Raw genomic sequence first — 26,816 nt, forward strand, 5'->3', positions numbered from 1 at the left:
TTATGCAGCTCTTCTCCAATGCCCTCCCATCACCCCACGGTCTCACCTGGGCCAAGAGCTTCACCTCCGCAGCACTCGGAGCCGTGCCCTTGTTGCAGGCTGACGAAGCTCCGTGCTCCCGGTGAGGTTTGAGGTCTTAAGAGTACAAAGAAATTACACAGCAGCTGGACAAAAGAAGGTGCTAAAATGAGCAATAAAATGCAGGAGGGAAACCTGAAAGACATTCTCTAAAAATCTTAATTAATAGGAAAAGCTTAAGGACTGAGACGCCCCATAAATCCAAGCTGTACAGATCTCTGATTAACATTTGCCGCATCGTATCCTGCAGAAGAATGGAAATGGTTATAGTCTGCAAATACTCTCAGAAGATGATAACACGGTTTTGCTTTCAAAGATAAAGCTGAAAATAATTCAATTTAACAGTCAAATGGGAGGTGGGGACCCACGCTGGGGGTACCGCGGGGGGCGGAGGCGCCTGGCTCGGGCACTGATCTTTTGGAAAAGAGATAAAATAAAATAATAAAAAAGGATCTGGTCCTTCTACGTCCTAAAAAAAGAGAAGACGACATCCGTATTTCCTCGGCTATTGCTGCTGACATGCCAAACGTCCTCTACGTTTGGCACAAGGTGCACCCATCAGATCCAGACTAAAATTATACAGAGCTGAGAGGGAATAAGCAGCAAAACAGCCATAGGTCAGGAGCAGAAGGGTCTGGACTTGGCCTCTATCCATCCTTCAAACTTCTGCCCCAAGAGACACCACTCTTTGCTGTCCACAGGGCTGGAAAACCAAACCTAACCAACCAAGCAGCTGTAGAGCAGCAGCTACAGCAGAAACTGGATCTGGGGGCGGCATGATCCAAATGCTGTCCATCCATGGGGACTTCAAGAGGTGTAGAGCTCCTCTGTCCCTTCTCCTTCCAAGACCTGGCATGAAAGTAGGGTGGCTCCTCCTGTGCAACTGCACAGGCAAGAAGTTGTTCCCAGAGCACTGGGAATTACTGAGCTAATACAAAGTATTTTCACACATAATGGCTCCCTCGATTCTCCAGTGTCTCTCACCAAGTTCAGCTTCAGCCTTTACTTCTGGTGGACAACTGTGGCGGGTTCTCATATTTCATGAAACCTGCCATCTGGGTTTCTGTGCCTCTGCTGTTAAATTTGGTTTTAATTAGTCAGAAAGTTCAAAACACGTTAGAGAGAACCGGTAACAAGCAGACAGCACGCTACATTGGCGTCCAGTTTTTGCAAACCAGCTTTAAATGGTCCACAACATAAGGAAGACATTGAGCACTACCCAACATTGAGAAACTCCACCCCAAGGTCACACCATGAGTCCCACCTAAGCGCACAGAGCAGAGCCAGAGTTATTAAGAGACTATTGCTTCCAAGCTGTTGCTTGCGTTGGTATCTCCCCTGGCAAACCACTGAGAAGACCACAAGGACGTGCTTATTGGTTTCCGTATCAGCACGTACATTACCCCGTGTCTGCAAGGAGCCAGCTATTGCTTTGTTTTTCACTTAATCCAGAGATATCATCAATAGCTTCATCTATTTGTGGCACCAGAAAACAACGGAAGGTCGGCCAGGGCTAATGCTGAGCCTCTTCCACTGATTATCTATTCATAGGGTTGGAACGAGAAAGTCACGCAGATGGAAAAGAAAAAGAACTTCTCTGGTTTTGATTAGAAAGACGCTATTTTCAAAATGGCTACAAAACGAAATAGCAAGAGCAGACCTTACTTGGTCAAAGAAATAAAAGAAATGCTACCGTGGCCATTACTCCTGTATTTCAGATCTCATTCACGAGATCCCATGGTTTCTCCAGGGATTACACAGGCAGGCTTCAGGCTTGCGCAATTCAGATAATCTGCAGAGATCTTCCTTAAAAAGAAATACGAACGGACTTTCTTCCAGAGCTTCACATTGACCGCCAGCAGCGGCAGGTGAGCACCCCGCCAAGCACCCGACCGGCCGCCGGCTCCCCCACAGCAGAAAGACGCTGCAGGCAAAGCTGAGTTAAAACTGCGTTTCTTGAAAGATGCCTCTGTTTTTACCCAACTTTGGCACTCGCGTTCAATGAACTGAAGCACCCAAATCTCTTCAATAAAACTAGCTTGGCGCAAAACGGGCGGTATTTTCTTGAGGGGTATTTTCCCTTTTCCTGAATGCTAATTTTTGTTTGTTTAAAAAAGCAAGACAGCTCTAAGGCAGAGCACAGCTAGAGACAAGGAGTCATCCACACCATACTCTGAATTGTCAATGAAGTATTTTAATTAGCCCATGGATAGTAATTCTCTTCAAAGTTTTTTTTTTTAAATAAAATGATAGCTTATTATGAGCAAGGTTACTATTCAAAAAATAAAAGTATTATCAGGCTTCTGACACACAGAAGGATTTCACTGAATGATAACATATCCAAATTAAAAAAATTGTAATCAAATTCTCAAGCTATCACAAAACATTTTACAAGGTCAAAGTGACTTCACGTGCTCTAAAATGAAAACCCTTTTAAAACTTTACGTTGTTTTGCAAACAGAGACAACGCACTGAAACCACCTCTATTCACGCTATCAGTAAAACCAGGCTAAGTTCTATGATCAAGACAACATTCTTTTTTCCTGCTAAAAGATATTAAAAAAACACCTGTGAGTTACCTTACTGTTTGGATTCACATAAACCACAGCAACCCAACCTTCCCCACGTTAAAAAAGTACCAAAAAAGGTATTAACAGTTGGGATGCTGATTAAAAAAAAAAATAAAAAAAAGAGGCAAACGATGCAGATCGTCCTGCTTGTAGAAGCCCCCGTGTCTGCTGCCAGGATGCTCACCTGTGCTATAGGTGCTTCGGTGCCAGCTGGGAAGACCAGCACTATGTGTATAGAGAGATGGAGCAGGTATGCCCCTTCCCTACCCGATCAATTCATCATCGACGCGCTGCAGCACGCCAAGCCCGCTTTCTAATGCCTTCCTTGTGGGTTATTATACTCCAAAGGTGAATGACAAAACTCCGAAGTAAACCAGCCCGCATGCCCTGCCCACAAATATAAATGCATTTAACTTAAGGCGTAGTCAGTATTGATCCTGCGAACAACTCCCCCTCTGACATTAACGGGAGCTCTGCGCGCCCGCCTCGCGGGGACCAGAGCATCACCACTGCCCTTTTCATTTGGATAGGCCTTTATTCAATTAGACCCAAGAGCCAGGGAACAACCTTTTTCATTTTGTAATATGCTGAAAACCGAGTATTTGCTCTGACGCTGATTTTGGACGTTTCCCCAAGCAGAGCAGCAGGTAGGGATTACGTGCTAATTGCAGTCGCTCTCCTAGACGCGTCGCAAGACAAATCTTTGTTACTAAAAGGTTTATTTTTGTCGGCAGTCTTGAGAGGGCTCATTATAAGTGATCACCAGATGTCACCAATTCTTCATAAAATAAAACAGAAAGAACATTTTTCCCAGCAAAAAACCAACCCTCAACTGTCAAAGTGTAACAAGAGCCATACATACACCGTTCTGGAGTATTTTTAGCCAGAGTATAGCTTCCCTTTTTCTATTATATATCTAAAACAACATCTATTGAAATAGGAATGATGCCTTCTGATAGTTTGTCATTAGTGCTGAAATTCTCATTAACAGATACCGTATTTCACCCCAGCCTCCAAAAAGATGAAAAACAAATCTATGGCAGAAAACACAGGCGGTTTTCAGCTCAAGCCCCCAGCAGCCAAGAACGAACCCTCGTCCATGGAAATAGCATGACATCAGAACCCAGCAAAGCAGGACAGTGGGACTGGGTGACACACCTTCAATTCTCTTCAAAGAAAACACAAGAGCAGGGTCCAAAAAAAATGATGGAAACCAAGTTTGTCACACGGAGCTGTGTGTTTTACCAGGGGAATTCCTTGAGACAAAGGTACGTCACGCTAGTGCTAATTAAAGACAAAGTGCCTCACAAACTCTCGTACGTGCGCTCAACTCTCCAGCCCCGGTGACATCCCTGCATCCCTCGTCCCACAGAGGTTAAGCTGAAGACTGGGGGGGGGGGGCAGTTCTGTTGCTAACTTTGCCCGGGAAATCCAATCGAGACTTCCCAAGGTAAATGATACACTTCAGCTGCCGCATCGCCTTCCCCATTTTCAGATCTCAAATCAAATTTGGTCACTTTGTTTTCATTACCAGTGCAGAGAAGTGTCGGAGTGACTGCCATCCAAAGTGCATTAGGACGTGTATCGCTCGCGTGCAGTGATGCCGTGGGTCTGCAGTCTGGCGCTCGGAGCACTTCATCTATTTTTGCCTCTGGGTTGCTTCGAATGAAAAATATTCTGTGCACAAACTGCATTGCTACTAGCAGATCTGTCACTTACATTTATTTCACAAGCAGTTTAAGACATGACGCGAACGGAGTTGCTGGTAAGATTTTACTACAAGCTATCAAAACCTTTAGCAGGCACCATCTATAACTACTCACTTTCATCCCCACACCCACCGACTCACGCTCCCAGTGCCAACGGAAAGCACAACCGTGGCTTTGAAATCCCCCCAGCTGTCTGCAGAGTCATTATTTGGGCACTGAGCGTAACCCAAACTCATCAGGAGAGACATTCGACTCATCTGATTCAACGGGCAAACCCAGAAGGAAGCCTTCCATGGGGGCCACCCAGACCCCACCCCTGCCACCCCTCCACGTGACAACCAGCCTCTTGGGTTACCTACGCTTGGCCATTGGTAGGGTAAGAAACACACCAACTCGAGCTGAGAAAGTATTAAAGTGTCCACAAGAATTTGGAAGTAGGTACTAGGACCCATCGGGGTATTTGAAAGCCATCAGCTCCCCAGACTGCCCATCTCCTTCCACTAAGCTCCCTCTGGGATGACTTACTCCTGCCAAATAATTCCATTTTAACAGAGGCTGATTTGGGATAAGCCTACATAATCAATTGGCAAAGCTTCATTGTTATATTGAGGCTTACAGAGATATTAGGAATTACTACCGCTCTGTCTGAGCTCACCATGCATATGGTATTGATTTCCAGAGCAAAAAAAATGACGCATCAGCTGCTTTCTTTCAGGCCATAGGCAACTTCGCTCTGGGGAGACCCCCCTGCAGTGCTGCCGCCAGCTCTGGGGCCACCAACAGCAGAAGGACACGGAGCTGTTGGAGCGGGACTAGAGGAGGCCCCGGAGATGCTGGGAGGGCTGGAGCCCCTCTGCTGTGAGGACAGGCTGAGAGAGCTGGGGGGGTTCTGCCTGGAGAAGAGAAGGCTCCGGGGAGACCTTGGAGCCCCTTCCAGTCCCTCAAGGGGCTCCAGGAGAGCTGGGGAGGGACTCTGGATCAGGGAGGGGAGCCATAGGACAAGGGGGAACGGTTTTACACTAAAAGAGGGGAGATTTAGATGAGATCTCAGGAAGAAATTGTTTGCTGTGAGGGCGGTGAGCCCCTGGCCCAGGTTGCCCAGAGAAGCTGTGGCTGCCCCATCCCTGGAGGGGTTCAAGGCCAGGTTGGACGGGGCTTGGAGCAACGTGGTGTGGTGGGAGGTGTCCCTGCCCAGGGCAGGGGGGTGGAACGGGATGATCTTTAAAAGTCCCTTCCAACACAAACCATTCTAGGATTCTATGAACTCAGGGTGCAAAACAAGGGGGCTCCTCCATGACCCCCCGACCTGCCCCACCTGCAGCCTCAGCATCAGCCCCGGTGGCAGCTGGTTTTGCTAGAGCTTCGCAGCTGTAGCTCTAGTACCTCAGCAGCTGTAGTCCTACTCCAAACAGCAAAAATGCACTGCAAATTGTTTTAGATCAGGGTATGACCCCCAGCCAATGCTTTATGGTACGAACAGGTCTTCAGAAGAATGAGGAAAAACTGCTTGAAGCTGCGGGATATGAGCAATTAAACCAGAATCCATTAAAATGACAAGGCATTAGATAGAGTGCGCGACCCTGTAAAGTTACTTTGTATTAAGTATATATTTGGCTATCTCTACATGTGAATCCGGTCTGAAGAGAAAGATTTATCTATTTAATATTAAGGCACTTCTGCAGACAGTGTTTAAAAGCAGCTATTTAAAAATGTAAATTTGACTACAAGATATGAGCACACTGTTTTACACAAATACACATATTTGCATTTCATTCTCTAAGTTATATTTACACTCATTTTTTCATGTATTTATTGCTGTGCAATTGTTGAAAGCCTTGACAATTAAGGCTTAATCCAGCCATAATAAAATACAAAGGCAAAAAATTAAATCCCAACTTGTATGAGGCCCCAAAAGCCCAAGCCCAATGAAAAACCTACATCATTACAGTACATAAAAATATATTTATTCATATTGCCTCACTCCCCTCTTAACTCTATAGTGTTTTTAAAACACGTGCTCGTAATCAGCACCTGAGATTCCTACAAGGGTTAGTGTGTGCAATCGATGATACGTATAGAAAAAAAAATAAAAATACTTCTCCTGAGGAAGTAATAAAGCATCATCTTCTGTAACACCCTACTCTTGCCCTGGTGTCTCCTCACCTAACAGCAACCGGCTATGGGAAAATCCTCGTCTTCTGCCCTGTGGCAGGGACCTGGCAAACACCCCCAGGCTTACCCAGCCAAGATGCTTCCCTTAGGGAGACGGGATCTCCCATAACACCGAGATTAAAAATATAAATGTGGTGAGAGGCAATGCAGCAGCACTCTCCCCTTTGGTACGTTGAAGCCCTGAGTCTAGGCAAAACCTCTGCGCTGTCGCCCACCCTAGACTGACCCATCCTGCAGCTCCCGTACATGAGCCAGGGCCAGCACCAGCTCCCTTCCTCCCCGAGCACGTGCCTTTTGCAAGACACAGGCATATTTTGATGTCTGAGCTCGACAGCCAGCGCCGGCGATGTCCCAGCACCCTGCAGACGAGCTCTGGGTTTTCCTCCCTGCGCCTCTCCCAGCCCTCCTCGGCTGCCCCCGAGAGCACTTGAACATCTTCTGTTGCTTGCTGAACAATGACAACTTCTGCCGTGGTGAGCCTGGCAAGGAGCTTCGCTTCCAGCTGAGAAGTCTTCAACTCTTCCTCACATCACAGCTTGGCTTTCCTGTTGCTTAAGCGTGAGCACACTTCTATTGCTAAGCTTCCCCAGAAAAAAAGACCGTAGCATCTTGAGTTAATAAAAAAATAATAATAAGAAAAGAAGCATCCTGCTGGCTGCTTCTCTCTCAGCAGAAGTTCTGTCAGACAGCCTCTGCTTCTCCACTTCATCCTCGGTGCAGTTTCTCGTGACTTTGGGATCCAAACTCACCTGAACTCACTGTCACTTCACAACCACCTTCCCGTTCGCAGAGCTACATATGCAAATGGATGGAGTGAGGTCCTCACGATGCCCTTCTCCATCACCGTGTGCCCCGGCCACAAGAAAAATAACTTCCCTCTTATACTAACAAGAAAGAACTTCAGGCCACTTTGATTACACCAGGGTGGGACTATTCCTTTTTGGATGCCAGCTTCACCAGGAAAACCCTGGGACAAAGTGGAAACAATGCTCTGCATCAGCTCTCCCTTCCCTTCTCCAGGCGTCTTGGATGCTGCTTCTGGTAGATGAAGCAATTTCTATAAATTGTTTCTGAAAATCATCAGGATGTACATCCAGGGTATGATCCCCAGGGGGCTCTGCCCAAACCACACGTGAGTTTGGAGCAACTGGAAGGTCTCCCTCTGAGTAAAGCAGTTGCATATAACGTATTTTACTACATGGCAATACTTCGCTCTGTATTACCATGAATTCCTACCTGCAAATTTTGTACAGAGTTGGTGCAAGTTTGTACTTTTTAAGGCTGTCTCCAACAGATGGCAGAAACTTGGGAAAGCTGCCAGTATTTTCTTTTCAAAAGCTGGCTACTAAAGCTTCAGAAGAGAGCTGTTAGCATCTTCGTTTGCAACTGTCACATAAAGAAATTACACAAAAGGTACATAAAGGTGGTTATTCAAGCGTGCAAGCTTTCCAACTCAGGCAGGAAAAAGTGCTCCCTTTTTAAGACAATGAACAGGATGTGTTTATGAGCGGCAACGTCTACTGGGTTAGTTTGCAATGCTCACCTGCCGCTTTTAGAGGTTTTTTCATTGGCATAAAAGGAGACCGTGCCTCCTTCTCCATTCTCCTCCCTCACCCCAAAAAACCAAGGAAATTTCAATTTCTGCCCCAAGAAGAGCATTAATGCCAAAGATGCCTTGAGGCCTCCACTGGGCTGGGGACACCGGAGGATGTCGGGGAATAACCAGCATCCAGAGAGAGGAAAAAATGTGGAAAAGAGGCCGACGAGGCAGCAGGAAAAGGAGGGGTTCTGCACGGCGAGCAGCACGCGCAGCATCCCACCTGCCCGCCAAGCTGCTGAACACTCGCCACCTGTCTGCTTATATAAAGCTTCTTCTAGTTTATAACTAACAGCTTGAAAACTGGTATATAATATCAAACTCTAAATCAGCGCTTCACGCTGACATACCATATGCCATCATGTACTTAGGTAGTCACCAAAAGTGTTAACAGCGATTATTTAAAAACTATTACAGTTTATTCATGCAGAGAATCCCTTCTTGCATCAACTCAAATCCTTCGAGCTGAGAATTTTTTTTACAAACTGCATTTTTCCAAAATTTTTCAATCTTATTTTACACTCTTTAACTATTTTAATTTTGTTTTGTTTTAAAACAACCGACTTGATTACTGAAATATTAATTTACGGTGGTGTTTTGAGGGGAAATTACTTCACAGAACTAAAATTAAAAGGTATGAGTTACTCTCCTTCATAAACTTTTTCATTTTTTTATGGCTTAAAAGGGATTTAATACTTTATTGAATAAATTCTGAACGTCAATACCTCACCTGAATACAGTCTCCCAGCAGTAAATTCTCCTAAATGTTCCCTGTTTAGTTAAGGATTAAACCCCTTGTCTAACTGTAATAGCTCACTACAGCACGCGTACGACAACCCCGTCTCAGTTATTATTGATCAGTGCTGGGCTACTTTAATAATTTCTATGCTAATGCACAGAATTCAAAGAGTTCGGCATTTTCGTTACAAAAAGTATTAAAATCGGGGAAGACCATCTGGGAAGATGGACTGAGCAGTGGAAGAGGGAGCACCTTCTAGATTGTCCCAGGATACGCAGCAGAGAGACCTGGGAAGAAATAACAGAGATGAAGGTCTTGGACACACGAACGGAGGAAAACATGACCTTCTCAGAGGGCATTTTGTCACACAACTGTGCAATAATCTGCACAACACAAAGACAAGCGATGCTGGCAGAGGGCTCCAGCAAGGGGCAGGATTCCCTGGGGTAAAGCCCTACCAGAAGAGGGATGAGGATGAACCTGTGTTGGGCCAACAGAAGCGTTGGCCACAGGGCACCCCTACGGTCTGGGAAAGAGCTCAGCCAACACTTACTCACCCGGCTCATCCTTGTGCCCTCTAGGACAACAGCACGGTACATGAAAGGTCAGTTTTAGAGGGAAGCTGAAGCTTTTCTGTTATTATTGCAGATTTCATCACACACTGCTGAACTTCACAATATATAAAACCATAAAACGTATTGAACAGAGTTCAGCTGAAGGACTGTATCTAAATTAATTTTTTATACTCAGAAGATAGCCAAACAAGCTTTATAATCCCAGCCTTCCCTATTTCAGAGCTCTCCATAGGCTATTTTTTCCCTCCCCTCCATGGTAATATTAACAACTGGAGGTGAGCAGCTGAAGTGCTTTGCACTGTGCGTGCAACCAAAACTGCTCCGAGCTCGCGGCTGGTTGGGGATGACACTTTCTGCCACCTTCTCTCCAGCCTTGCTCCAGGCTGGATGCCTCTGCCCAGCATCACCTGCCGCAGGGTGGGACACGGCCTGGTTTTTGAGCGGGATGACATGGCACCGTTGGGAACATGGGGTTTAGGGATGGTTTGCTGGAAGACCTTGGGCTCACAAATCACCTCTGCAACAACCCTCGTCCCAGTCTCAAAAACCAAGCCCCATTTCACACGAGCTGATTTCTCCTGGATCCGCCATTCAAACTCCTCCTGTGGGCGGCTCAAGACCTTTTACAACCAAGAATAACTGTGCTGTTCTCTCTGAAGCGAGATTTTCTAAGAGCACAAGGACCAGATCTTCAAATGCTACTCAAGCTTCTTCTCCAGCTCCAGCCTCTGGCTGGTTTTCCACCCCAGCACAGCATCTTCTCAGTGTTCCCTTGGCTCAGCAGAAGCAAGGAGACTCCGTCCTGTCTCCTGGTGCTGCTGACTGTTTAGAGCATTTGACCACCACAGCTGGGAATAGCATCCACAGAAAACCAGTTGCAATACAAGAGTTCCTGGGTGCCCTCAGCCCTTTCATCAGGGAGCAAAGTGCAGAAAAACCTGTGCAAATGGGCCTTTTTTTAGCTTGCTGGTAGGCTTCAACATGGCATTGTGCAAAGGCTCACATCACTCGGCTCTGGAATGCTCTTTTTTTTTCAAGTTGATGCACTTAAGTAGATTTACAAAGGAAAAAATTATAGTGCATAAACCCACACAAAGAGTTGGAAATAAAAACAAGGGAGAAGGGAGAGCCCGTTCCCATGGATTTTGCCCAGTGGTATAAGCAGACCTGGGAGGCTGCAATCAGCGCGGACAAAGGCCCTCCTTTGTATGAAGAAAGCAGAAATAAAGAAAAATAATCAGACTAATCAAGTAGGGAACTATTTAGCAGCTAATTAAAATACCCAATTAATCATAACTTCTTCAAAACAGCCTGCTAAAAATGGGCCAATAATGCACAGACAGAAAATAAACAGACTATTTTTGTTTTATTCTGTGCCTTCCGTGAGACGCTCGATGCCACCTGCCTGCCAGGCTGTCCGTCTCACAGCCAGATCCACGCCAGAATCCTGGACCAAACCCCAGATGCCTTGGAAACCTAAGGAAACCCTTGGATTGAACCTACCGAGAAGATCCCTTATTGCCCGAACGAGATTCAGAAAAGTGTAAATCAGCCTCAAAAAAGGGCACGTCAATTCTCCTCCCTTGTTTTACGGTAACAAAATCTATTTTTCCATGTATCTGCACCTTTTGCTGTATCGATCAGCAGCACGAAGCAAAGGCTGTGGCAAAGTGACTTTTTTATAGAGTTGGTGTGAGCAGGGAGCTGCAACACCAGTGTCACTGGCTTGACAAAAACCCCCTCGACTCATCCGTCATCCTTACGGCTCCTCACTGCTATTAAAATTTGGGAAGAATTCATGGTACTAAGACAGAGTAGAAAAAAAAAGCTTCCAGTTTCTACCTGTTACAGGTGCTAAATTCCTACAAACAGCCTTTACTGACAATAACCGATTTTCATCATTAAGCTCATGCTTCCTTCAAAGATAACTGTAAACAGGCAACGGAAACAGAACAGCAATAAACCAATAGTTGATATTTTACTTATTCTGTGCTTTTTGTTATGAAATATTCAGGTGTTTGGTTTTCTCCTACCATAACAAGTACCACGCCAAATACAATAACGAAAGAAAAATTAAGACCAACATCTTCCCAAGTGCTCCAGAGTTTCCTCCCTCCACATCATTTACCATTGATCTCAGAGGAGAAGATACGTGTTCATGCTAAGGTGGTTTGGGTTTTTTTTTTAAACCTTCAAAGAATGATTAATTCAGGTGCTAACATGTACCCTAGAAACACATATAACTTCATGCAGCATATAAAGGCAGGACTTCTCACAGAAACTAAATCGTCGATAAATCTCCTCTTTACTCAGCATTCAAAATGTCTCAATGGGGATAAACCTCCCTTGGCTCGGCTTTAGGCAACACCGACGCGCTCAAAAGCTCATTCACCCCAAGACTGTAAGTTAGAATATTATTTCTAAATAAGTATTTCTATATTTCTAAATAAGTATTTTCCTTAACACAATAAGTTGGATTATTTTTCTTTAACCTTCCTTAGAACAAGAGTTTTTAGAAGGTTCTCCAACTCTACCATTCAAAAGCCACAGCAGTCTACAAAGCTTATCCCTTCTACTGCCAAAAGGCACAAGTTACAGCCATCTAGAGTTTTAATATCATTTTCAATGCCCCTAACAAAATGCTTTTCCTGCATTTCAACTAAATATTGATATTCCTTTTTTTTTTTTTTTTAAATAAAATAAAACCACACAACAAACATTCACAATCCTATCCACATTTCCTTGTAACTTACTGATTGCAGATATATTTTGCCATCAAGCGTCTGAACCTGGGGGAAAGCCAAGGGGATTTTATACCATGGGATGCAGCCGTGGAGGAGCCCGAGTGACCCAGCGCTGCCACTGACGGTGTTTCTCCTCTCCTCTACCCTGCACCCATATTTTATTCTGACTTACGTTTGCGGTTTCTCATTCCTGCCTGGCAGCAACGGCTCCAGTAGCAATTCTGAGCTCCGAGCACTGACACACGTTTGAAATATGGCTAAGAAAAATATCCAGGTCAGGATCTCTGCAGTTCCTATGGGCTGACTCCAGTTTATGCTTGGTTAAGAAAATCCCCTCAAAGGGCATGACAATCTATTGCCTGGCAGCAAGAGTATGGAAACGTTTGCTGGGTGAGCAAAAGGAGGAGAAAATCAGAAGAATAAATAAATGGGGAAAATCATATAAATAAAAAAAAATAAAACCAAACCCCCAAGAAATACAATATTCCATAGGAAACTTATACGAATATTTTGCACTCCCAGATCAAAACATTTCATGAAGCATTTTGCGAATGTGGCTCTAGGCTGTTTTCTGATCCAATGAACGTTATGAGACGATGTGAACGAAATGCCAGTAAATAGGTTAAAGATATCTAGAGATGCCGTAATTCTACCTGATTACTTTGAAATGCCAGAGTTCGCCAGCGCCTTGTTGGGGATGGCGGCTTTTTCTGGAGCCTTTCTGAGGAGCAAGGAGACAAGATTTGGGGATTCAAGGCTACTCCTTTCTTAAGTTAGTTTCCCATTGGCAAGTGTTCTTTTGGGCTAACTGTTAGTAGTATTTTATATATGTTAATGTCAGGAAAAAATAAGTTATATTACTGTATTCCCAGAGCTTTGGTCACAGAAGACTTTCAGCTGTGGAGACAAGACAGTACAGATCAGATGCCACTACAAACTAGACCCACTCTCGTGGCCATAACGCTACCGAACAAGAAAACAAAGGATAATTTCTTAAACATTTCCCCAATTCTTGATCTTTTTTGAAGCCTCAAAACCAAAGGTGAGTGGAAGGAACTCTTAAGTAGATAAATGTGGCCTTCTCTGCTCCAGAGCACATGGTCTGCAACCAGACTGGAAAGAAAAAAAAGAAGAAAAAAATAGCCGAATGTCTGTTCTTATTACATGATGAAAAACACCTCAGCCCAATGCAGAAAATAAAATAAATAAGAAAAAAGAAAAAAGAAAAAAGACAATAGCATTCCAGAAAACACAAAAAGAAACCCTTTGAATAATTTCTATCCATTAAGAAATTGCCATCAATTTAAGAAAGTGGAGAAATATGACTTAAAAAAAAAAAAAAAAATCTGTCAAAAATCTCACCAGGCCAGCAAGGGGATGTGTTTGGGGGGCAGCTGCTGGGGAGGAGCCAGGTCCCAAGGGCTCCCCCGAGCTCCCATCGGCTGGAGCAGCCCCGTGCCACCACTCACAAAGGAAAACGAAGCCTTTCAGTTTTAAAAGAGCCAAAGGAATCAGCTATAACCGGTGAGCCCAAAACTGCAGCCCGCAACCTGTTCCCATTTCTAAAGTGAACCCAAAGTAACTGTACTCTGATTTTCACCGACTCATTATGTAAAATAAAACCCAGCTGAAAGCCAGTGTGGGGCCACAAAATGCCTTCATTATCTTTCAGCTCTGTTCCAGCACAAATGCAGCCAAAATCTCATGGGTTCAGAGGGGCCGAGGTTTTTGTCTTAATAGCCTTTTACTTCCTCGACACTGTACAGCTTCAGCAAGATTTTCTGCCAGTTTGTTTGGACCTAACAAGCTATTTTACCATTAAAACAAAACACAACGTGTCCAGGAGTATTAAACATTTTCCACAAGGCCCTGTTTTACAGTGACTCCAAGAATGATAATGCCAAATCACAAGCCCGAGACAGATGTTTTCCAGATGTGCTGAGCATCTCACAAACACACCCGATGACAACTTTTTCCAACATTCTATCTGACTTGTACCTGCTGTGTTTAGGTAGGTTGACTCCTGAGTTTACACTTCTGGGAAACTATTCTTATGAATAATTTTCTCGAGAAGCTGGCCACATCTCTCACATGCCTACAGCGGGGTGCAGAATAAAGTCTGATGGTAATGAAAGCAATGGGAAGCTGTGGATGGAGAGGTGCAGCGCTATCAGTGTGACTTCCCCGCTGCACACCTGCACTCCAGGTCCCGGCCAGATGAGTAAATCACAGAACAGTTTGGGTTGGACACCTCCCACCACACCAGGTTGCTCCAAGCCCCGTCCAACCTGGCCTTGAACCCCTCCAGGGATGGGGCAGCCACAGCTTCTCTGGGCAACCTGGGCCAGGGGCTCACCGCCCTCACAGCAAACAATTTCTTCCTGAGATCTCATCTAAATCTCCCCTCTTTTAGTGTAAAACCGTTCCCCCTTGTCCTATGGCTCCCCTCCCTGATCCAGAGTCCCTCCCCAGCTCTCCTGGAGCCCCTTGAGGGACTGGAAGGGGCTCCAAGGTCTCCCCAGAGCCTTCTCTTCTGCAGGCTGAACCCCCCCAGCTCTCTCCGCCTGTCCTCACAGCAGAGGGGCTCCAGCCCTCCCAGCATCTCCGTGGCCTCCTCTGGCCCCGCTCCAACAGCTCCGTGTCCTTCTGCTGTTGGTGCCCCAGAGCTGGAGGCAGCACTGCAGGGGGGTCTCCCCAGAGCGGAGCAGAGGGGCAGAATCCCCCCCTCACACAAAAACCATCCAGCATCAGAAAACCTCAGGTGATCAAGGGCTTCGTCAGCTTGACATTTTCATAACACAGACTGCTCTTTTCTCAGGACAGAAAGGACAGACGCAGGAGGGCGATGCCAGCCCAGCAGAGCAGGAGCAGCCACATGGTACCAGCACGAACCTGCTCCTCAAACAAGGGCACTGCTGTGTTTGTCAGAGTGCAGAACCGAACAAAACCACTTGGCTCTTGTTTAGAGCATGGATTTTATGCTCTAAATAATAAGCTTTCCTTACTCCAACCTCCTTTTCCGCATGTCTTTCCCCATCCCCGGCATCACAAGTGCCGACTCACTGATGGCATCGAGCCCACAGGAAAGAGCCCCCTCATCATGCACCACTGTGATGCCTCCACACTGCTGCAACCATGGAGTCCTTTGGGATGGAGATGATGCTCCACATTGAGCAAGCAGACATCTCTACCCTCTGCGGAGGAGCACCCTGAAGGCCCTGCCCAGAAGGACCTGAGCTCGTGATGGTCCCACACTGCCCCAGCCTTTGGCACCTCTCACAGTGAGTTCCCAGCACCTGGAGTCCCTGACCTGAGTGGATATTCATGGCACTTGGTATTTCCACCCCCTCCTCCCCGCCCCTATTATTCTAGAATTCAAGTATAAATACTCAAACACTGGCCATATGAAAACAGGACCATGGCAATTTTCATTTAGGCTGTTTTACAACTCAAGCCAGAGGAATGCAGCAGAACCCAGAGTCCAATTACCCTTCAAAAACCCTCACATTACGAAGGACACCCCAACCAAAAATATTTATTTCTAAGTATTTCCCTCAGAAGAGCCTGAGCACAGCTCTGATCCAAAAAAAAGGCCAAATATCAGAGGTTCCTGCAATCCCACAAGAGATTTTGCTATTGCTACCAGTTTACCTGCAAGGCACCCAGGTGCTATGGTGAGGGGTAACTATCCACAGCTGGAACAGCTCTTTATCAGTCTGTGCTTGAGTTTATTCATGGGCAGGTTCCGAAAATCACAGTTCTAAACAAGCTTTGCTAATTGGCTATGCCAGTCCTCCCAGAGGAGCACTAAAATGGGGCTTCCACAGCAAGTAACTGCAAATTCAAAGTTAAATCTGGTTTTCTACAAATATTCAGGAACATTTGCTTCCTGGCAACATTCCTGTTAGTAAACCAATTTGCTAAAATATTCATGAATAGCAAACTAAAGGGCCATGGATACAGCCAGAGTGCTTACATATGAAAATACAACTAAATATTCCCCACAAATGTTTTCCACAGTACTTGGCCTGCTCCAGATTTAATAGGAAATAACCCCTTTAAAACAATGCCTGGCATTCGGCATCGTGGCTTCCACTGGAAAACCTTCTGGTGGAGACCACTGGCGTCGAAGAATGGTCGCCAGAATTGACCTGTGCCCACAGGGTCTTCACTGTGGTTCCTCTCTGAGCCGGCAGAGAGGAACCACAGCGGTGCTGGGGCACCAATATCTCCTCCAGAGCCCGGCACGGAACCTTCCTGGCGAGGTGCTGGACCAGAACAGCACAGGGAGATGCTGCTGCTCCGGCAAAGCCTCGTCTGACCTCTAACAGCAAAGCAAACCTCTATTTTGCATGCCCTCAAACTCTTCCCCTAGTGCTTTTCTACATCTTGATCACAACCCTCTGGTCAGGATAAATAAATAAAACCCCACTAAAATTCAGATATTACTCGGAAGTAATTTAAAAAAAAAAAATTCCTTGCGTTATTCCTGACGAACAGCTGCATTCACTAAACTCTCAACTAAAATGCCAGTGTGGCAGACAAAAAGCAAGCAAGGAGGGAAGAGGAAAACTCTGACATTCCCTGACAGGAGATCGCAGCCATTGCGGGAAGAGACAAACCGCAAGCGTTTTACACGGCCAGCCATCAACAGGTGAACCTTTGTTTAGCCCATCAGGCTGCTTTCCGTGAGAACAACCCTCACGCAAAAGGAAAACAAATGTCTTCCTTTGGGCTTGTCACGCCAACAGGCTTTTAACTACAAAGTTTACATTTAAATATAACTGCAAGCGAGCAAGTTTCTCACTCCACATTGTGTGGTTCCTTCCTCCTCTTGAATTTTTAACTGAAAGTGCCGCAGAGGAATAAGCTGGGGTTTTCTCCATCACACGCGTTTGTTACCGTGTGCAGGTTTTTTTTGTTGTTTTTAGTTTTTTTGGTTTTTGTTCTGCAAGATCATTACAAGATGAGGAGGCTGCAATTGCATTTGCAAAATCGCAATATTTCCTTCCCCTTCCAGAGCCCCAAACCCCAATTTGGGGCAACTCTTTATGCGAGTACAGCAGCGGGATGGGGATTTTTGTGCCAAGGACAGCACAGCTCCACGCTTACAGCCATTACACACCACGATCCCATCTCTACTGACCACTGCCTGCTGCATCCCTGCTTGGGCACGGGGATTCTGCATTCGGTAGCCCCAGCCATTCCATGCCCCTCCTTCACCCCTGTAGGAAAACCAGCACACGCCAGGCGATTTTATAGGGACAGGGAGCCTAGAATTGGGATGATTTAAGAAAAGCTCCGAGAGTCATTTCTATGACCTTGAGAAAGTCATTGGCTCTCTTCTAGACTGCCATTCCTCCTCTGTAAGGGGTGGATTACTATTTTCCTGGCATGCAGGGGTGTTGCGAGGTCTAATTCATTAATCTTTGCAAAGCATTCTAGGACGCTTTGATGGAAAATGCAAAATACTATCAGTAAAAGCCTCCCATTTAAATCTCACCTGGAAACCTTCCTCTTACGCCTTAATTTGTGATTGATCCCCGCTCAATTAGAGGTAATGGGATTTACACGTACACTCCAGCAGCAGAGCAGACCCCACAGGAAGGTGCCAGCGCCGGCGCTGATCCATGCGGAGTAGCCAGGTGATTGGTACCCACAGCTCAAGGAGCCACGGTTGGATGCTGCATCCCTGTACCGCACCGTGACCACCCAAATCAGCGCTGGGCAAAGGGATGGGGCACAATTCCCCCCACCACCGCCGCACCCATCCCTACCCAATCCCCTACCATACCCTACCCAATGCACTTTACGATTGAAATTCCTCTCCGTGACTCAGCTTTTTACCAAAAAAAAAAAAAAAGTTTCTACTCACAAAGAGCCTTCAAGCCACTAGCAGACAGACCGAATCTGGAGATCATTCATTAGCTCACTATGTCAAGTTTTAACGTTCGTGGGAAGAGTTTCATCTCACGTGGGCGAGGGAAGGCAGATAACCTCACTTCGTGTGCCTCCAACGAGAATACGGCTTCAATACAATATGCAAAAAAGCAACCGGGGAATTACAAAGGGCTTTATCAGTACCTTGTGCCGCGAAGCTCTGGCGGAGTGCTTATTTTAAATAGTATTACTCCAACTTCACGACACCTCCGGTAGGATTCAGCTGTCTGGAGTATATTAGCAAAAAGTGCCTGTTAAATCCTAGAGCGGAGAGGCAGGAAGGGAGCAGAGGCTGCTGGAAACCACACCGGCTTTTTCCCTTCCAGCCACTTAATTGAATCCGCAGCATCCCGCCTGCTGGTATTCCCCAGCACTCAGAATTTCAATTTGCTCCGTGGATTATTTATACCGAGCACCCAGAAAAATTAGCATTTGTGCTGAATAGCTTTTAATCAACTATTCTCAAGTGTCAGTCCTTTTATCTCTAAAGCACTTCTACATCTCCTCGCCTGAGTCTCCCCTAGCCCTAAAATTTATTCTATACATTTATTTCCCTCCATTCAGTTTCCAGCGTCCTTTACCATGACCTAATCGTCTTAATCTTTGATGCTCATCTCTACCTTCTAACCTTTTCCCTTTTCTTTTTAAAGCAATCTCTTGGTCTCTCTCAGGGTTTGTTCCTTGTTTGTTTGCTTGGTTTTTTTTTAATTAAGGTTTTCCCTGGCCTCTGTCTCAGCAGAGGTGGAGATGTCCCATGGAGCGTCACCCTGCACCAAACTGCACGTTACCTCTCAAAAAGGTGACTTGTGAGGCCCTTAATTAAATCAGCAGTTTTTCTCTGAATACAATTTATGTAATTTTAGAGAAATTAAGGTAACTTCATAAGTGTAACAAGAGCACTGAAGAGCCCAGCTCTTGATTCCTGTGGTCACCCATTAGTCAATATGCCTAATTCTGAAAGAACCCAAATTCTTAGGGAATATTCCCAGCATTTTTTACTAGGGGAAAAGGAAACATTCGGTGTTTTAATTTTCAGCCTAACAATGGTTCACCGGAAATCTGTTCAAATTACATGGCCTTTTCTGCAGCAACAGTTTCATGCCAAACCAGGACTTGGTTTCTTGCAGAACTGCAGCGACTGCCAGCAAAGGCAACCAGCCCTGGGGAGAAACCCCAACCTAGGAGAAAAATTGCAATATAGGATATTCTTTACATGCAACTGAATTAATCACACTGTGCATCTGAAGTAATTTGTGTGTAATTTCCACACATCCGTCACTTTGATTCTCCATCCTCCTCCGTCCTCTTCCTCTGCTTTTATTCAACTGCTAAAACTCTGCATCAAAAGGAGCTTCATTATCACCTCTCAGCTTCCCTGACATCGTTGCAGTGAAGGTTTGCCATTGCCAGGCTTTGAGCCGGCCAAGCAGACGCCACCCTAAAGAATAACGAGCCGCATCTCGCTTCTCCGCCCTCAAAAATATTAAGTTGCAACTCCGGATGCTTTAAACTGAGACTGTCTTATGCTACCGCTGTCTTCCTCCGTGCCATGGAGTTTTAGGCTGAGATCTTCTATTTTCACTGTGTATACAGTTTGTTAAACCCCTTTCTTAATCACCTGTCATGCCCTCCTTTACGTTCATGCAGGGCAGGGATACCCAAACGGTTTTGATGCTGGCGTGGTCTTCCAGCAAGGCAGACAAGCTGCATGTCGTATTAACTGTGGGCTTGGGTGACTGCAGTGCAACCAGTATGCCCTAAATTACAAGGCAGGAAGAAATTAGAAAGTAGACTTCTCACTTTTTTTTTATTATTTTTTAAAGATGTTAATACTGCTGCTGAAATATCCTTGAATTCCTTTGTTCTAGTTGATACATAATATTAAGCTGTTTGTTTTTATGGGAGATACCATGGCTATACATGTCAAGACTGGCAACAGGGGAAGGTTAATAGACTGGTCCTTAAATAAGATGAAACAGGTAACAGTCACCGAATAAAACCCTTCCTGGGTGCCTCGGTCGTACGACCGTTGTAAAAAACAAACTTTACACAATTCCATATTAAAAACAAAAGGCCACATTACAGTTACTCCTGCACTCCCCAAATGGCCATTGCCTTAAATCGGAGCTATAAAACCACCGGGAATGCTGGACAGGGATCACTTTAGATAACATCACTTCTTCCACTAGCTCCATCCATGGTGTTTTCTCCCCCACTTCAGCTTTACCGACTGTATCTGAAATCTAGCACCAGTCTACGCAGAATTGCAGTATCAGGGAAACCAAGATTTGGTTTTGACAAAGCAGAGGAGGAGTTACAGCGGGCATTATTCACCTTTTGATTGACTATGTCAAATGTAGTGTCTGTCGCAGTGCTCCAGTTCCACTTTTCTTTGAGCCTGTAGAGTTACCACTATGGCCATGAGGTCCTCAGCAAAGGTTTCCTATTACTAATACGTATTAGGTCTCAAAGACTTTTTTTTTTTTTTTTTAATCCTTACATGCATTTCTTCTTTGGGGACTTTTTGTGGGACCTTCTTTAGGACCTCTGCTAATTTTGATTCTTTTTCTAATGCTTAAACTTTCCACACTCTCTTGTTATTGACATTTAATTTCCAATGAAAGCCGAACTACATCAGGGAGAGCTCCGCAAGGGCCAAGATTTCCCTTCCATGAATTTCAGTAACTTGAGCAAAGGTCTTTTAAAATGGAAAATACTCCTAAAGACCTTAGACATACTCCTACAAGATTCCTATTACAAAACTAGGAGCAGGCTGTCTCATGTTCGCATCCTCGCATAAAATCAATGGAATTTCCATAATTTACCCCAAAGATTGATGCAGTCTGTTTATAAGGAGTTAAGCTGTCAATCACATCTAAGAGGATTCAGCCTGAAAAGCCAGGTAAAACTGATCCCTCCCCAAAGGGCTCAGTGGAGGGAGCTGGAAAAGCAGCATGGGAATAGTAAGGAATCCCTTTGGTATTCAGAGTCCTGATGTATTCAGTGTAGTGAGAACTGTATCAGCTCTACTGAGAGCAAACGTACCTCCGTTATATATAGCACTTATCGCTCTTGATAACATTTGAAACTCCTAATATATTTACATTGGACACCGAAATGATCGCTACAGGCCAGACCTACACGTGGAAGACCCCCGCCTCCTCCCCAGAGGGATTAATCGCATGTCTCCCAACAGCTCTAAATCCATCTCCCTGCCACAGGAGCAGCCTGTCAGCAGCGCTGCAAAGTTAAATCGGCAAATATTAATTGCCAGCTGGGAAATCTGCCGTTAATTCACACTCAGATTTTTTTATTTTTTTTTGTTTCCAGCCGGAGAGAGAGAGAGTGTTAAACAGAGCAGATTTCTTCGCAGTCTGCAAACCAGCCGAAGGAGTGGGTTTGCCTGTTTCACAACCACTAAATGAGCAAAACATTCAACACCTTCCCAGAGATGTTTTGAAATGCTATTCTTTAGAACAAATTACTTCTGGAAGTAACAAAGCACCAAACTAACACATGGACAACAAATAAAGTACAGAGGAAATCAACCACCACCACCTGAGGCTGAATTCATATCTGCTCGAGATTACTGCAGAGATACATTGCACGAGTTATTAGCCTGCCTTGGGATTTGTTTTCCAAGTTTGTAATTTATTTACATTCAAGCATAGAAATTTTTCTGTCAACATGCGGAAGATTATCGTTTTCCATAATTAGAAAGAAACTTTTTGAGAGCTGGAGGGAAGATAGACGAGAAGCAGAAAACAAAAGATGCCATTTAAGGCCATGAAATCCTAAAATGATGAGATGATGCGGGTTGGGAGAGGCCTCGGCATTTAAACATTTAGTGCAGGGTCACACCAGGTCACTGTTCCCAGCCAGGTCTTGAAAGCTCCTAGAGATGGAGGTGGCACCTGGGCAGCCTGCCCCACCACTCGGCCATTTCATGGGAAAACCAGCTCCACGTTGAACCTCTCATTTCAGCTTTTCCCCTTGTTTCTCGTTCTCCCACCGCGCACCCCCATGAGGAGCCAGGCTCCATCCTCTAGACTATACCTGCATAAATCATGAGATAACAAGTTATTCTCGCTCTTTCAGCATGCATACACACTCGCACACGTGTGCGTGCCTGCGCACACACAGGCGTGTACGTTTTGGAAGACCATATGTAGGTTCATAGTATGAAATGTTGCTCCGAGCAACAGTGAAAGGCTCAAACCCAGCAGCGTGAGAGGAGAAAGGCAGTGTGGTTTTCCGCAGGTACTTCTTTCCAAATTCTGTACAAAATCTGTACAAAAATATTATTTATTAGAGGGCAAAAATTGACCTTGTGTGAGGAGGAAAATTACTATCATGTATTTGCTTAAAAGAAAAAAAACAAACAAATATTGTAAGCCATGAGAGCAAATTATTGAAAAAAATTACTACTGACACTTCGGGAGAGATTGGTGGAAGAAGGAGAACAGGACTGGAATACCAGACATGAACATGCCTTTATAACGCCCCATCTCTCCACATACAATTCTGTCAGAGCTCATAAAATTAGAGCTTTAGTAGAAGTGGGACTGAATAAAAAAAAATAAAATAAAAAATGAATAAAGTAATCGGCACAAGTAGAGTGCATTTACATAATGGAAAGTTCAAGAATTCGGTCAACTAAGTTGGATTAAATTCATGCCAGAGCACAAACTAAATCTGACCAGCTGCAGCACAAAGCCGCTATACAGCCCAGCAAGAAAAGCTGAGCTTTTTATAAAAAAAAAAAAAAACAACCCAATATACCTGGATAAAGGGAGGATGTCAGAACCGGAGAAAATAAGGAACGAGTTTGGGCAAGCAACACGCCTGCCTTCCTCTAGCAGGGGCTTGGCTGATGCAGGGGACCTTTAGGATTGCTGATCCCACAGAAAAGGGCGGGGAGGGAAAGAAAGAAGGGAAAAAATACTGCTAAAATCCTGAAAATGGAAAAGCATAGCTCTAAACAGAAAGAATTTCTCTAATGTATGTACACTGCTAGAGAAGTACATCACTCTGATGTGTCTGGAGAAAGGAAGGAGATAAGGGAAGAAAAACTCTGTTGAGTGGTGTATGTGCAGCTTTTGCTGGCCAAAAATAATGAGAGAAAAATGAGTGAAGAGACCGAGTGGGTGTAAAAAGTCAAAAGGAAAGAAAAATGAATAGAAGTGGGAAAAAAAGGGGACTACTTCTATAGGAAAGCAAAGGATTGTCCAAATCACTGCACTAAAATGATTTAGCTGCATTATCCAAGGCATTTATTCAAATAGGAACGTTTCCAGGCCAACTGCTCATTTTCGACATCTGTGGGACAATTGTCATTATGAGCACAGATATCTTTCTGGTTTTCATGAGTATTGGGAGTGCTTTTGGGGACGATCAACTTCTTTCTTCTCTTCTTTGGCAAAGAGCAAAAGCATTTTATCCTCATGTATTTTGTTACTCAGTCAAAATCACCAACACTCAAATCAAACGTCTATGGAAACTCAAAAAACAGTGAAAATACGTAAAACCAAAAAAACCCGCTGCATAGTAGAGAAGTCTTAAATAGAATGTTTTCCTATGGGAAAATCAAACTATGTTTCATACCAGTAAAGAGACCCAGATCAAGGAGAATCTGAACAGCTACGAGTAGCAGTGACATTTCTCCTGAGACCTCTGGATGTAAGACTTCTGCTCTATGGCATTTCCCTTTGGGCTCCAAACTCCTAAGTGAAGTTTTCCACCTAATTATCATTTGCTTTGTCAACTGCAAAAAAAGGATGGCATTCATATTTTTGTGCATGGCAGCACTGGGGAACTGTGCTGCACCAGAGGGTGCAGGATGAAGCCTGGGGAGATCTCTCCTGCTGGGACCTCTCATTGCTTCCCCCACATTTCCATGAGCTCCCACCTTGGATGTCATGTCCATTCACCAGCCCAGCCGGACCAAGCCTTGGGCACAGTGGCCAGCTCAGCCCAAAGTCTGCACAGCAAGGACTAACGCCCTCTGTGATATCTTTCACAAACACAACGTTGATGCGATCTACCCACGTTTGCTGATACCAGAGGGCCGATGCCTCCACGTGGCTGACCCTCACCCACCAGGTCTGTGTGATTTCCCAGATTGCTCTCAGAGAGACACGTGTTAATTTCAGAAAATGCCACGAGGAAATCTGGATATCTGAAGGCACATAAGATTTTTGAGCTTCTTGGACTCTCAAGGTTTCAAGGAGCCATTTCATTCTAGGCTGGGCAAAGGAGAAGTCAGTCATTTGCCCAGAGCCAAATTCTCTTCTTGTCTTCCTAATATTAATGCTAGCACAAAACGAAATGATAGTCAGGTAGCACAAACCAAGCAACGCTTCTAGTCACACGCAAGTACTTGCTACACACCAGTACTTACAAAGCACTTCCCATGTGATGAATACGTGAAAAAGACCTGAAAAAAATCCCCTCCCAAAACAAACAAAAGAAAACAAGATCTTTCCTGTTCTCTTTGTTATCGGTTTACTGTGGACGGACCTGTGGAGTCGGGGTATTTGATCTCTGCCATACTTTAAGGCCATCCAGTTTGTCACTGGTAACTGGGTAAACCGGCAGAGCACACAGATGCAATCTACGGCATCCCTCAGCCCTACGCAGGGACTTCAGTCGTAATTGAAGAAGTCAACTGCTTCAAAAAACCCATGAAGCAGCCCACTCATCAGCCTAATTGTACTCAAATAATTAAACTATCTACTTGATAGAAAACAAATAGAAAGCACATGGTTACCGACAGGTGTACACCTGCTTTCCAGCTGAAACAATACAATTTGCACCTTTGAGATTTTTCTCCAGTCAAAGTCTTACACTGTACGTTACATCTACAATGTTGCTTATAAACCTGTAGCTTAATTGCTTACTACAAATTTCTATTTAAAAGAAAACACTATCATTCTTGATTTACAAATAGGAGACTAAAATACAAAGAAATGAAAAGAGACACAGCAGGCCACTCAGGAACTGCATGGCAGAAACAAGGGCTGAAGCCAAATATTCCTATGGAGTTCCACTCTGTGGAATTATTCCCCCCTTAAGGTAAACTTTTTCTTCTACATTTTATCTCTGCAGACAGTGGTGTGAAGTACTGTTTGATCTATTCATGCGGGAAGAGAAGTGAGTTTGTTTCTTTCTTCCCTTCCATAAAGCTGTTATTCTGCTAAAAGCAGATTTGAGGAGTGCTCCATGGCAAGAGTTTAAGGGTTACCTTAAACTGAGACACAAAACTACTACTTTCTGCCACCATTTCACGGTGTGTTCGGGAAAGCATTCAAGCGTGACATTGTATCATTAGGTATAATACAGCCATTGCAGAGCCACTGATTACTGCAATGAGAACTCATTTTCTTTAACACTATATGCGATAAGGAATGAATAAAAACCCAGGCCCAAAGCATCGTTGTAAAAAGGTAGGCGATGAACAAGAATGAAAAAAAAACTGTCCGAAGACACCTTTGGGGGAGAAAACCCACCGCATCAAGTGAGGTAGAGGGGCTGCTGAGCACCTCTGAAATTAAGGTCTGTATTTCCCATTTTGGGAGGTTTCTCAAGCTGCAGTCCCATCTGCATCTTATTCAGGGATGGAGGCAGCGTCCAGCCAGATCCATGCCCTGATCTGACTTGACACCCTGTGGCAGAAACACCAGCATGAGGAGCAAAGCGCAAACATCCTTTTCAGATGTTCCTTTTTAAAGTGACAAGCAAAAATCCCTCTTCACCTTGACCTGCACGTGCTGTGCCTCCAAATACGCCTTTAGGTGACCCCTTTCCGTGATTAACTTCATACAAAGTCTACTGATCCTAGACCTAATTACCTGCATTGGTAAATTTAGAGCGTGCCTGTGATAACCTAACCCAGCTCAGCTGGTGTTCACCAAATCAATCCTCCGACCAGCTTCTCTGTCCCACCCACAGCCAGATCCCCAAAACAAACGAGAATTTGCAAGTCTGAGCAAAGCCATGCCTAGATAGCTCTGGAAGTTTTGGGCTGGTCTCAGTCTCCAGGCCTCCTCCGAGGCATAAGAACAGCAGCAATGCTTTTCTATCTCCAAAGGGTACCAGGAGGATATATTAATAAGACTCTTCAAATAGGCTCCTTTTTCTTAAATAGGTTCTTCCAGCATCATGCATTCACACGTGTTAGTAAACAAGAACCTGTCATGGATAGATCTGCACGCAGCCAAGCTCCTCAGGGGCTCAAGTGCCCAGTGAGCTGAAGATAAAGGAATTATTTTCATATTTGATCACGTAAATGTCACTGGATATATTTGCAAGAACCCACTGGAATCCTTCCATAAGTATATGAAGTCATACCTGACAATGAGTTTTCAAGATATACTCTAGCAAGGCCTTTAGAAGACCTCTCATTAGAAGCAAAATAATTTACAACTTCTTCCACTCCCTGACATTTTATCACACACTCCTGCCACTTCAGCCTCACTTGATTTGTGACAGGATGGGACATGGCATACAAAATATTAATGGAAAAGACACCGGACTCCATCCCTTTGGTGATATGGTGCAATGATGATAATGAAACTTGCTATTGAACCAGTAAAACAGCCGAAGATGCGTGCATCCTACTGGTAACCAGAAGCGTCTTTAAAATTATTTAAATCTCTTCTGGCAGTACACTTCCCACTCCTCTTATTTCGTC

The 26,816-nt window shown here is 44.7% G+C and overlaps 1 protein-coding gene across 3 annotated transcripts in view; it reads right to left on the minus strand.

The window, feature by feature from the left end:
- FSTL4 (follistatin like 4) overlaps nucleotides 1–26,816 on the minus strand; it is a 243,501-nt gene that overhangs the window by 135,886 nt on the left and 80,799 nt on the right. The window lies entirely within an intron of this gene.

Source organism: Chroicocephalus ridibundus, chromosome 11 (assembly GCF_963924245.1).
Source record: "Chroicocephalus ridibundus chromosome 11, bChrRid1.1, whole genome shotgun sequence".
Classification (NCBI taxonomy): Eukaryota; Metazoa; Chordata; class Aves; order Charadriiformes; family Laridae; genus Chroicocephalus; species Chroicocephalus ridibundus.